This window comes from Choloepus didactylus, chromosome 10 (genome assembly GCF_015220235.1).
Source record: "Choloepus didactylus isolate mChoDid1 chromosome 10, mChoDid1.pri, whole genome shotgun sequence".
Lineage (NCBI taxonomy): Eukaryota > Metazoa > Chordata > Mammalia > Pilosa > Megalonychidae > Choloepus > Choloepus didactylus.
This window is the reverse complement of record NC_051316.1, coordinates 2844475-2856519: the sequence shown is the minus strand read 5'-3', so window position 1 is coordinate 2856519 and position 12045 is coordinate 2844475. Positions and strand designations below refer to the sequence as shown.

The window sequence follows — 12045 nt, the reverse complement described above, 5'->3', positions numbered from 1 at the left end:
GCTCTCATTTCATCCAATGTACTCTGGATATTGGTAGGGATGGCATTGACTGAACCAAAATGCCTTATGTCATTTTAGGGATCAGTGACCTTCAATGATGTAGCTATCAAATTTACCAAGGAAGAGTGGGCCTTGCTGGACATGAACCAGAGAAAGATGTTCAGAGATGTTATGCTAGAGAATATCAATCATCTTGTGTTCATGGGTGAGTTTCTCAAAATATTCTGTCTATATACAGCTATCTATTCATCCATCCATCCATCTACTTAATCCAGCATCAAGTTGTTCAAGTATCAAGGCAATGACCCCATGTGCCACACTGATCTCTACTCTGATTCCTTCATAACTCTTATGGGTACTTAAAAGAAAATTTGTGTTTTTGTTTATTCCTTATGTCTTACGTGTCCCACCAGTGGCATGTGATTTTGTGCTCTAAAATTTCAGGTCTTTCTTGCTGCTCAATCTCTAACAGTAATAACAATGTGAGAATGCAATAAATTTTATTTCTATTGACAAAATAAATACTCTGCAGATAATTATTATCCCCTAGGGACTGTAGTGAAGTTTGGGCACACAGAAGACCTACTGTTTTCCACATGGAACATAGATTGTTTTGGTTGAGCTTATGTTTATTGGATGCTTTTATTAAATATACCTCAACCATTTTGGAATCATAATTTCTCCTGGTATGAAAATATTGAGGATACTGTAGTCCATGAATTTAGGCATGGGCATCAATATATCCTTAGTGTTTTTCACTGAAGGTCAAGAATCATCATTTGTAGGAAAAGGACTTTCAGGATACTGTATCTAAATAATACTTCCTTGTGCTGTTCCTAAGAGCTTACTTTCTGTTCCTCATAGTCTGCCCTGGACTTGATTATCATGAACCTATATCACTATAGATCTCAAAATCTATGCTTCTGTTTCTCATAAATAGGATATCAGTTCTGCATATCAGAAGTGCTTTCACAGTCAGAACAAGGAGAACTGTGGAGGGAAGGATTAAGGTTTCTCCAAGTACAGAATCCAGGTGAGTTCTAAGACTCTGTGCTTCATTATGAGGGGATGCATTGTCACTAAATGAGCAGTCCTTAAAAGTATCAACAGAAGATTTCCTGAACTGAATGATATTCTCTGAAATGTAGGCTATGAATTTGAGGGAAATTCTTCTTAAATGTGTAATTTTTCCATACATGTATCAATTTCTACTCAAGAATCCATCTGTGATTGTCTTTCAATTAGGGAAAGGATATTTGTGTACTTACAGGAGTTAAACTTTCCCATACTGGCCTGTGTTCTGGTCCTCTTGTTTGAGGATTTTCCCTTTCTTTACCACTGAATATCCCATCTTCTTATTTTCCCTTACTTTAATGCTGAAAATATTTTGTCAATTCCCAGAAAAGTGTTTCTACCTCCTAAAGTACACCTTAATTTTACATTGTTATCCAATCTAAATGACAGTATTTGAAAAATAATCGCATGATAATTGAGGGTTTTCAAATATTCCATTCTGTTTATGCCTCTCTAAAATGCTTTTAAAATTGTTACAGGCCAGGAGAATGACCATAGAAAAGAAAAAATGATAACCATGCAGCATATCTCTAACACAGACACATATACTAACAAGGCAAAGGTAAGTTTCATAATTGTGAGCATTTGTCTCCCAATTAGAGAGATAGGATTGAATAATTTAGGAGATCATCAAAATCACCTGAGTAATTATAGATGGTATTGTTCACTCTCCTATCAAAAAGTTGCAGATAGTTTCAATTAAGCCAAAAATTAACCTGAGCTCAAAACCATAACCTGAAGTCTTATAAAAGGACAATTGCATAAACATGGTTCATATACCTATTCTTTGAAACACAATGAAGTTTTCAAAATTAATTATGTAGCTCTGCAGTTGAGATGATACAAAAGAGAAATTCTTTACATACAAGAATGTGGTACCCCATGTACATGGAACTATTATAATGAAGGATAACTGGAGACTCTCTGGATGATTAGACTAGAGAACTATGTTAATAAATATATGTGGACACATTATTAACAGTCTCTCATCATTTATATCAGCAGATTTCTCACAATGAAGAGGATCCCTTTGAAAGTAATGATTTTGGAGAATACTTGACTCACTCCAAAATGACTGACATGGGAAAGAATCCCAATGTAAACAAATTTCAAAGAGTTCTCAATTATCATTCATTCATTGGTCAAAATAAGAAAATTCTAACTGGATGTAAGTCATATAACTGTTATCTATGTGGAAAAGTCCTCAGAAGTAGTTCTGGCCTTAGACAACTTGAGAAAATACACACTGGAGAAAAGCCACATGGCTACCATCTATGTGGGAAAGACTTCAGTGGTAGTTCTACCCTCAGAGAACATGAAGGAATTCACACTGTGGAGGATCCATATGTCTGCCATGTATGTGGAAATTCCTTCAGTCAAAGTTTTAAACTTAGGCAGCATGAAAGAATTCACAATGTGGAGAAACTATATGTCTGCCACAGATGTGGGAAAGATTTCATGGATAGTACCACCCTCAGACAATGTGAGAGAACTCATACTGAAGTAAAAACATATGTCTGCCATGTATGTGGGAAAGACTTCACTGATAGTTCTACACTCAGACAACATGAGAGAACTCACATTGGGGAGAAACCATATGTCTGCAATATGTGTGGTAAATCCTTCAATTGTTGTGGTACCCTTAGGCGACATGAAAGAATTCACACTGGGGAGAAACCATATATCTGCAGTATGTGTGGGAAATCCTTCAGTCATTGTAGTACACTTAGGCAACATGAAAGAATTCACACTGGGGAGAAACCCAATGTCTGCAATATATGTGGGAAATCCTTCAGAGGTAGTGGCGTCCTTAGACAACATGAAAGGATTCACAATGGGGAGAAACCATATCTCTGCAGCATGTGTGGGAAATCCTTCAGTCAATGTGGTACACTTAGGCAACATGAAAGAATTCACACTGGAGAGAAGCCCAATATCTGCAATATATGTGGGAAATCCTTCAGTTATTGGAGTAACCTTAGGCGGCATGAAAGAATTCATGCTGGGGAGAAACCTAATGTCTGCAATACATGTGGGAAATCCTTCAGTTGTTGTGGTACCCTTAGGCAACATGAAAGAATTCACACTGGGGAGAAACCATATGTCTGTAGTATGTGTGGGAAATCCTTCAATCATTCTGGTAGCCTTAGGCAACATGAAAGAATTCACACTGGGGAGAAACCATATGTGTGCAGTATGTGTGGGAAATCGTTCAGTTATTGTGGTAGCCTTAGGCAACATGAAAGAATTCACACTGGGGAGAAACCCAATGTCTGCAATATATGTGGGAAATCCTACAGTTTTCATGGTAGCCTTAGGCGACATGAAAGAATTCACACTGCAGAGCAACCACATCTACCATCTATGCAGGAAATCCTTCTATGTACATGATAAACTTAGGCAAAATGAGAAAACTCACACTGGGGAGAAACCATAAGTTGGCCATCCATGTGGGAAATCCTTCCATCTACATGGAAAACTTAGGCAACATGAGAGAACTCACAGTGAGAAGAAACTGTATACCTGCCACGTATGTGGGAAATGCTTCACTTATAGTCTTAGATGACATAAGGTAATTAACACTAGGGAGAAAACATTTCTCCCATCTAAGTAGGAAAACCTTTAGGCATTATTCTGCTATTGGACATCAGAGAACTCATAAATATGTTTAGCTTATGGAAGAGTCTTCAGCCACAGCTTTAACATTTAAAATAAAAGAATTCACACAGGAGTGTAATAAATTTCTCTCAATGTAATAAATGGGTAAATGCTTTTATTTACAATCTATCTTTAAATAACATTTAACATTTAACAAATAACATTAAATAAATAACATTTATTTATTTAAATAAATAAATACTATTTTAGGATGAATTCAAAGTCATAATTACATATAATAAATTTCAGCTTAGCTCCATCCTTCAGTATGCAAGTATAGCTCACAGTTGGAATAACTCCTAAACCATAAAAATGGACAGAAATATCCTTACTAGGAGGAGGATATTCTAGGAGAACAAGATATAATATTTGATGGAGTGGCTACTCAATGAAAAAATGTAAGACATTCTTTACTTACAAAGCAGTGTGTGGAATGCTTGTGATGTTTCACATTGTATAATACATTCTGTGTATATGTAGAATGAAGAAAAGTCTTTGGTGTTTTTAATTTACCCATTGATGTTAAATTTCTCATACTGAGGAAATGTCAACACTAAAATCAAGGTGAAAAAGTGTTCAGCAGCAGTTCACACCAGGAATATCAGACTGGGAAAAATAACTATCAAGAATGCTTTACAAAAAAAATCAGACATGAATTCAGAGTTTTTCCTTTTGACATGTTAATGAAAAATAAAATATAGGATTGTGAGGTGATCTGGAACTGCTGAATGCAGACTTTTGTAATGAGTTGTAAGCAGGGAAATCAGAATTCTTGTCAACAGATTAGCACATGCACATATTTATGAGGTAAAAACTGGCTGAAAATTTTAATTTTCAACTTCTATTTTTTCATACAACTCTATAAACACAGTTATGATAACTAGGTTAAATCAGAATATCTTTAAATGTTAACTGACAAATGTACAAGAAATGATAATCTGTCATAATTCTTATATACTGTTAACAAGTATGTACAAAGCAATAATGAACAAAACATAGGTAAATAAACGGATTACTTGGAAGTCATTTCTGGTGATGCAGACATTTTCCCTTTTAAAAGTTTTTATTGTTCTTTCAACTTAAAATGTAAACAAAATTAAATCTTAGAATAATAAGATTGTAAGTCCTGGGGTATTTGGGGAAATGGGAATGGAAAATCCCCACAATCCTGATCAGGCATTTGCTGATGCCATGCATTAAAAATGTGTTGGCATTATCTATCTCCAGGAGGGTGGCTCAGGCAGTGGCAATGAGGGGAAAATTTCTAAGGGGGCTGAGGTGATGTGTGTTTGGGTAGTTCTGGGCATGTCTTGCCCCATGACATTTCCCAACCATGGGCTCTGTTCTCATTTGTCAATGCTGCCAGAATGCAAAATACCAGAAATAGTTTGGCTCTTATAAAGTGGGTTTATTTGGTTACAAAATTACTGTATTAAGGCCATAATCATGTCCAAGCTAAGTTATCAACAATAGGGTACCTTCAGTGAAGGATGGCCAATGACATCCCAAAAATCTCTGTTAGCTGGGAATGCATGTGGCTGACATCTGTTGCTCCCAGGTTGTGTTTCAAAGTGCTGTTCTCCAAATATCAGCATCAGCTTTCAACAGCTGTCTTTAAAATGTCTGTAGGCTGCAGCAGAAGGCAGCTCTTATAAAGGGCTCTAGCAAACTAATCAAGGCATATACTGCATGGGCATGGCCACGTCTCCATGGAAGTTGTGTAATCAATTATCATTAACAGTTGGGTGGGTCACATATAATTGGAAATAATCTAATCCAAAGCTTCCAACTTCATCAACACTAATATATCCACCCCCAGAAGACTGCATCAAAGACATGGCATTTTTGATGACATAATACATTGAAACCAGCACAGGCTCCAAGAATAACTCCATATTTCTGAACTCCAGAGATACACAGGGCTGCACCAGACACCAAAATCTGCCCCCATGATGGTGGCCAACTGGAGTTTGAGGAACACCAGACCGAGCATGTTGTAGATATGCAGTGGCTATTGTGGCTGCCACTTGGGCAGTCCCTGAAATCCCCTCAGCTGCCTGCAACGCTCCTGCAGGAATTGCTTCTTTCTCTCCCTGTCCCTGGAAAACAGAAGGATCTTGTGCACATCAGCCACCCAGAGTGTAGCCAGCATTTCCACCTGCCTGCTGCTTGAAGTCTGGTCACCAGTTCACCATTACTCAATTTCAGACTTTTGACCTCCAAAAATGTGTTAAACCACAAATTTCTGTTTTGTGGTGCTCAGTTATGGCAGCCCCAGGCATACTCACAGGGGTTTTAGCCCCACAAGAGGCAATCTGGGGACCTGAGATGATGCAAAGGGCCCCCACACTGTCTGCACCAACTCATGTCAATCCTGTACAATCTCTAATATGAGTGTGTCATAACACATCTTACGGATGAAGAAAAGTAACTTTGTACCTGAGGGTAGTGTGGGTTTCTCTGCCCTCCCCTGGGAAGCACTGGTGGGTGAACCACAGCCATTATTGGTCTCCCACAGGCAGAGGTGAGGGTCAGGGGAGGTGGAGGGGGTCACAGAGTGCCAAGGAACTGAATGCCCTATAAAGAGAGGCCCTCCAGACCCTGGTGGCTGCATCAGATGGCCAGCGCTCAAGACATTGCACATCCTGCCACCCATTCAGGATGGGTCCTGGCAGCTATCCTCCTCCAGTGGACCCAAAGCACCAGGACTCCCAGGCAGGAGTGAGCAGGAGAAAGAAAAAGATGGATGACCATGTGATGGAAGCAGAGGTTGAGTCATAACCAGAACACCACAGAATTTAGAGAAAGTTGAGACCTTGATTTTGGACTTAAACAATAAATCTCTGTTGTTTAAGCCAATGTTGTGTGCTGTTTGTCATAGCAGCCTTAACAAAGACACAAATGTCTGTATTGGCCACTGGTGGGGGGAGGGGAGTCATATTTGGGGCAGTGGCTGTGCTGGTTTGAATCAATTATGCCTCCCACATAAATCATGCTCTTTAATGAAATATTGTGTGGGCAGAATTAGTCTTTTGATTAGGGTGGGATTTTTGATTAGGTTGTTTCCATGGACATGTGACTACCCAACTGTAGGTGAGAACTTTTGATTAGATCATTTTCATGGAGGTGTGACCCCACCCATTCTGGGGGAGTCTTGATTAGTTCACTGGAGTTTCTTAAGAGGGACATGTTGGAGAGAAGCTAAGGGCAAACACAGACATAGACAATTGGAGACACTGGTAGTTGCAGATAGAAGGATGTTTGGAGACTCCAGTCTAAGAGATGAAGCACTGAGTTTCCTTTAGTTAAGCTAATAGAGGACCCCCAGAGAGTTAGAAACACACTGGGAGAACAAGCAAAGATGCACAGGAGCTGAGAGAGAGTAATTAAGAGATACAGAGGCTCAAAGACATTTTGGAGAAAGCCATTTTAAAACCAGAACCCAGGAACAACAGACCAGCTGATGACAGCGATGTGTCTTCCAAGCTAACAGAGGCATTCCTGATACCATCAGCCTTTCATCAGTGAAGGTATCCTCTTGTTGATGCCTTAAGTTTGGAGAATCTTATGACCTTAGAACTGTAAATTTGTAACCTAAAAATTCCCTTTATAAAAGCCAATCCATTTCTGATATCTTGCATAATGGCAGCTACAGCAAACCAGAACAAGGGCTTTACCTTTCTGCATTATCTGAAGATTTAACCAAAATTGTGGATTTGAGAACAACCTATCCTGGGTGGCAAGCACCTGAAGAACACTTCTCACTCTCAGCCCTGGACACAAACAGCACTTCCCTCATCATTCTACTAGAAGAAAGTTTGAGAGAAATTAATGAGGGGAAGGAAATTTTTTGTCAAATTTTTCAATATGTTATTACCTGTCTGCCCATCAGTTTCCATGGAGATAGTGCTTAAATCCAGCTGCCAAATATGGAGAATCTGTATCCTGTTACCTGTGCCACTCACTGCTAGCCTCCCTGTTAAGATCTGTGCTCAAGTCTGCCCGTTTCTGAGCGACCAGTGCAGCTGTGTCCAGGCCATCTGAGCTGTTTTCTCCAACTTGGTCTTAAGACAAGAAAAGCCAGGCAGAACCTTGGAGTAATCCAGAATGGCTACTCTGATCTTTGTTGATAAGGAAAATAGAGAACATTGCACCCATGTGGTTCCTAAGAATGGGCCAAAGCAATGGTCAAAGGCTTTGATGGGAGATTTCAGGTTTTAACAACTGTGTGTTGGCAAAATATTTGATGCTCCACCAGCCTTACCTAGAGATTTCAGAAAGCCATGGGAACTGTCAACAGAGCTACAGAAGAGTCAGTAAAGACAAGTGGACCCCTCAAACAGAAACAGCCAATCTTCTTTGCCAAAAAGCTGACTGACAATACTGTTAAAGCAAAAGCTCAGTTTTGACCTCAGGTTTATACAGAAAAATAAAAATTATTTCCCTCCAATACTCTAGATTTTGAGAATTTACCTGCCTGAAGAGCACAACTTGAGTGGAGGGATCTCATGATCCTCAATAAGAAAAGAGAACTTGAAAATCTGCTACAGCAGGGGCAATTCTCCCCTGTGAAGATAACCTCTCTGATGTGGGAGTCTACTCTGTTGTAGTCTCCTTCAAGCATTCTATCAGCCCTGGATGTTGAATTGCCACCTGTTTGCTTTGACTTAGATATTTAATTTTCTTAGGGCCTTATAGTATGTATATATTTTTTGTTTCAATAAAGCAATTATTTATGAAACTCCTCCTGATATTAAAAAAAGACAAGCAAAGCCATTTGGTCAACTGCATTTCCTAATGGACATCACCCTATAGGGGCCTCCACCCAGGCCATCTGCCACCCTAAGCCTACAGGGATCTTTACTAAGACACAAAGCACAGTGTGCCTCTGCTTTGGAAACTTCCCTGAGAGGTTCCAACTGAGGATGAGCTCCACACCCCCTTCACTCAATCTCCGTGTTATTTCTCTACCATGCTGACTCACCTTCCAGCTCTCTTGCTTCAGGGACATAGCCCTTCCTGTCTCTCTCTTGGGCAATGTTCATGGTTGATGGTCACTTCTTCAAAAAGGCTGAGGCCAGAGTTGAATCTGTCCTGCTCCCAAGAAAATATTTTGAATAGTAGCTGGGTGAACATTTGGGTGGCATGATAGAAGTATGGAGGGATGGATGGTGAGATGGGTGGATGAAGTCATCAAGGAATTGGTGTTGAGGTTGATGGATGGATAGGTGGATAGATGGTTGGAAATAAAGCAGGAAGGAAGGAAGAAATGGATGGATGGATTGCAGGAAGTGAAGAAGAAAGGGGAGATATATGGGTAGATAGAAGGATCAATAGATGCTTAGAAGGAGGGATGTGTGGATGGGAAAAGCAAGGAAGAGAGGGAAGATGGATGAAGGGATAGATGGGTAGAAGAATGGATGGATGGATGGAGAGATGCATATATGAGGAAAAGCCTGTCCTTAGGAAGAAATAATAGTGACAGATTATGGCCATCTTTTAAAAAGTGGAATGTGGGAGAGTGGACTATTATAGGACAGTGAGATCTGGGGTTTAGAGCCAGAAGGCCCTGGACAGCTTGCTCTCCCTGTCTCTTGCTTTGCTGTCCCTGCTCTTCTCTGCTAGTGGCCTCTTAACTTCTGATACACACTTGGCAGTGCCCTTTACATCAGGTCTGGGAATTGGCCCTGGACAGCCAATGAGTGTGCCACCCCTGGGCAAGTGCCCATCCCTGGATTGGTCAGGTTCCCAGAGTACAAAATAAGGTGCTGGGGAGTGTTGGTGGTGGCCTGGGTAGGTCCATCTTTGAGGGGCTGTTGAGAGAGTGTTCCTTGTTCCTCCAGTACAAATACAGTAAGTCTCCACAGCAGCCAAATCAAACTCGAGGTCCCCAATGATGGATCTTGAGAGCTGGTTCTCCAGTGCTCTGCCCCTCACATATCTGCTGAACCTCAGGCCCTCTTGCCAGGCACTAGCATGCCAGATCTTTGGAATACCTGAATCTCAGAATTGCCCCCTGTTGGTGACACTCAGTGAAACAAGACAAAAGACAGCAAACAGTTGCTATCAGGACTTGCCTTTACAGTGTCTTCCTGGGACATGCCCTGGTCCTGTATACCCTGAAGTCAGAATGCAGACTCACCACCCTGCTGGAAAGAAGAACTTGCATTGGTCTCAGCTGTAGTCACTTTAACCATCTTCTGCCTTTCCCTTTGCTCATCCAGCAAATGTCAATGGTATGTATTCTTCGGGCCAGGCACTGCTGTAAGTGCCATGGATTTATCAATGGACTCACAAGGAGGAGGGGAAGTGATGCTTGAGCAAGGAGAGATGGATAGTGAACAATGGAGAAAGCCAATGAGAGAGTGTCCATTTTGTCAGCAGGTTCTGGGTGCCTTGGAAGGGGCCAAGCATAGAGGTGGCTGCAGCATTAAATAGGGGTCATTAGATTGGTCAAATCAAAAGTGGCATTTGGGCAGAGACTTGGAGCAGGAGAGGGGAGAGGCAATTCATGTTCCTGGAGAAGAGTCCATGTCCCAGTTCTGCCTGAACCTGGAAACTGGAGTAACATCAGTCAGGACCATGAGTCTGGACTGGGCAAGCCAGGGAAGACAGATGACAAGATAAAAGGGTCAGACATGGCCAGGTACTGTGGGCCTGGAAGGACAGTGTGCAGTGCTGGCTTTTACTCTGTGTGGAAGGGACAGGAGTAGCAAGTTTTGTGCCATGGCATGGTAAGAGCTTTTGATGTCACAAAGGACCATAGTGACTGCTAGTTTTAGAACACACTGCAGACATTGAGGTGGCTGGGGTCGACCAGCCAGGAGGTTACAGCAGGTAACCATGTGCAGGGCCCTGGAATGGAGGTGGAGCTTGGATGTATCCCAATCTTCTCTGAAGTAGGAGCCAGATCATTTGTAGGTGGCTCAAGGGTGGAGCAGAGAGGATCCTACAGGAGGACTCAGATTGTTGTCCTGACCAACTTGTTTTTTTAAAAGTGGTCAAAGTATAGGGTGATCGACCGTCATAAATTTAGGGCATGGTCACCCAGACATCAATATTTAGCTGCAGTTTCCCAGCACTTTGGGGCCCAGAAGTCAGATAGCCCTTTGTAATCCTATTAGCAAATGGTAGTAATATCTGGTGGTATTTATTGAACATTCACTATATCCTAAGCATTGGACATGAATTTCATGTCACCCTCACAGCAGCCTGGGAAGTCAGAGTAGCTATAGATGCCAACACCCATTTATTTGTCCACCAAATCAGCTTCACACCCACTGCATGCTTCCTCTGCCAGGAAGGCTCTCTCCCAACCCCTTGGTCTTTCCAGAGTCCATGTGGGGATCCCTTGCCCCCCAGCCATCCCTGGCCCTCAGGCAGACAAATGCTTCCCCCTCTGCCATTTCCTCCCATATCCTCCTCTACAATAGCTCACTCTCCCTGGCCCCAGTGCTGACAGTTTTCTCCCAAATTCTTCCCTGCCACCCTCCAAAGAGCTTTCATGGGTCCAGACCCCAGCTTCAGTGCTGACGGCCTCATCACCTTAGGTAAATCCTTTCACCTCATCAAGCTCCACCATTGTCCATGCAGGCAGGGACCTGGCCTACCATAATGTTTGTAAGAGATATGAAGGGTGATATCAGGCATGGGTGTGCTTCACAAATGACTTCCAAGTCTTCCAAGGCCTGGCTGACTACCTTTGTCTTCTGCTTATTAAACATGCAGACTCTGCTGACTCAAATTGGGCAGGGATATGGCTCAGGGTTCCACATTTTCCAAAGCCCCTTAGGTGGTTCTGTATGTCCACCAGATTCCAGAATGCCAGCACAGCACACAGGTGGAGCTTGTGGTAGGTCTGATCATTGCCTGGGATCTCAGAGCTTATGGCCCTTCAGGGTCCCTGGCAGCATCAGAAGTGGTACACAACATCCCAATACCAGGATGGGGACCTTCAGGAGCCATGAGGGTCTATCAAACTGATGCCATCATGGGCTAGCCAGAAAACTCAGGGAGAGATTTACCCCCCACCACATGAGGTGTCCTCCACTGCCCTCTCAGAACAAAATGTGGTCATCTCATTCATATGTGTGTGTCTGCTGTTTGTGTACAGGCTATGGTGGGACACATTGATACTGGCATTCAAGGAGAGAAGAAGGAGAAGCTGAATGGTTCCATCTGCTGAGCTTTCTTAGCAGACACAGTTGCACCCCAGGTCTTGAATCATATTCAAACATATATTCCTAAGCTAATTGAATTCAGGGATGGGGCTTTGTGAAGCTCCATGGTACCCTTTAATCAGCAGTAATGCAG

At 41.9% G+C, this 12045-nt stretch overlaps 1 pseudogene; it reads left to right on the top strand.

Moving 5' to 3' along the window:
- The first annotated feature begins 999 nt into the window (after positions 1-999).
- On the top strand, positions 1000-8411 carry LOC119504898 (annotated as a pseudogene).
- Positions 8412-12045: the final 3634 nt, after the last annotated feature.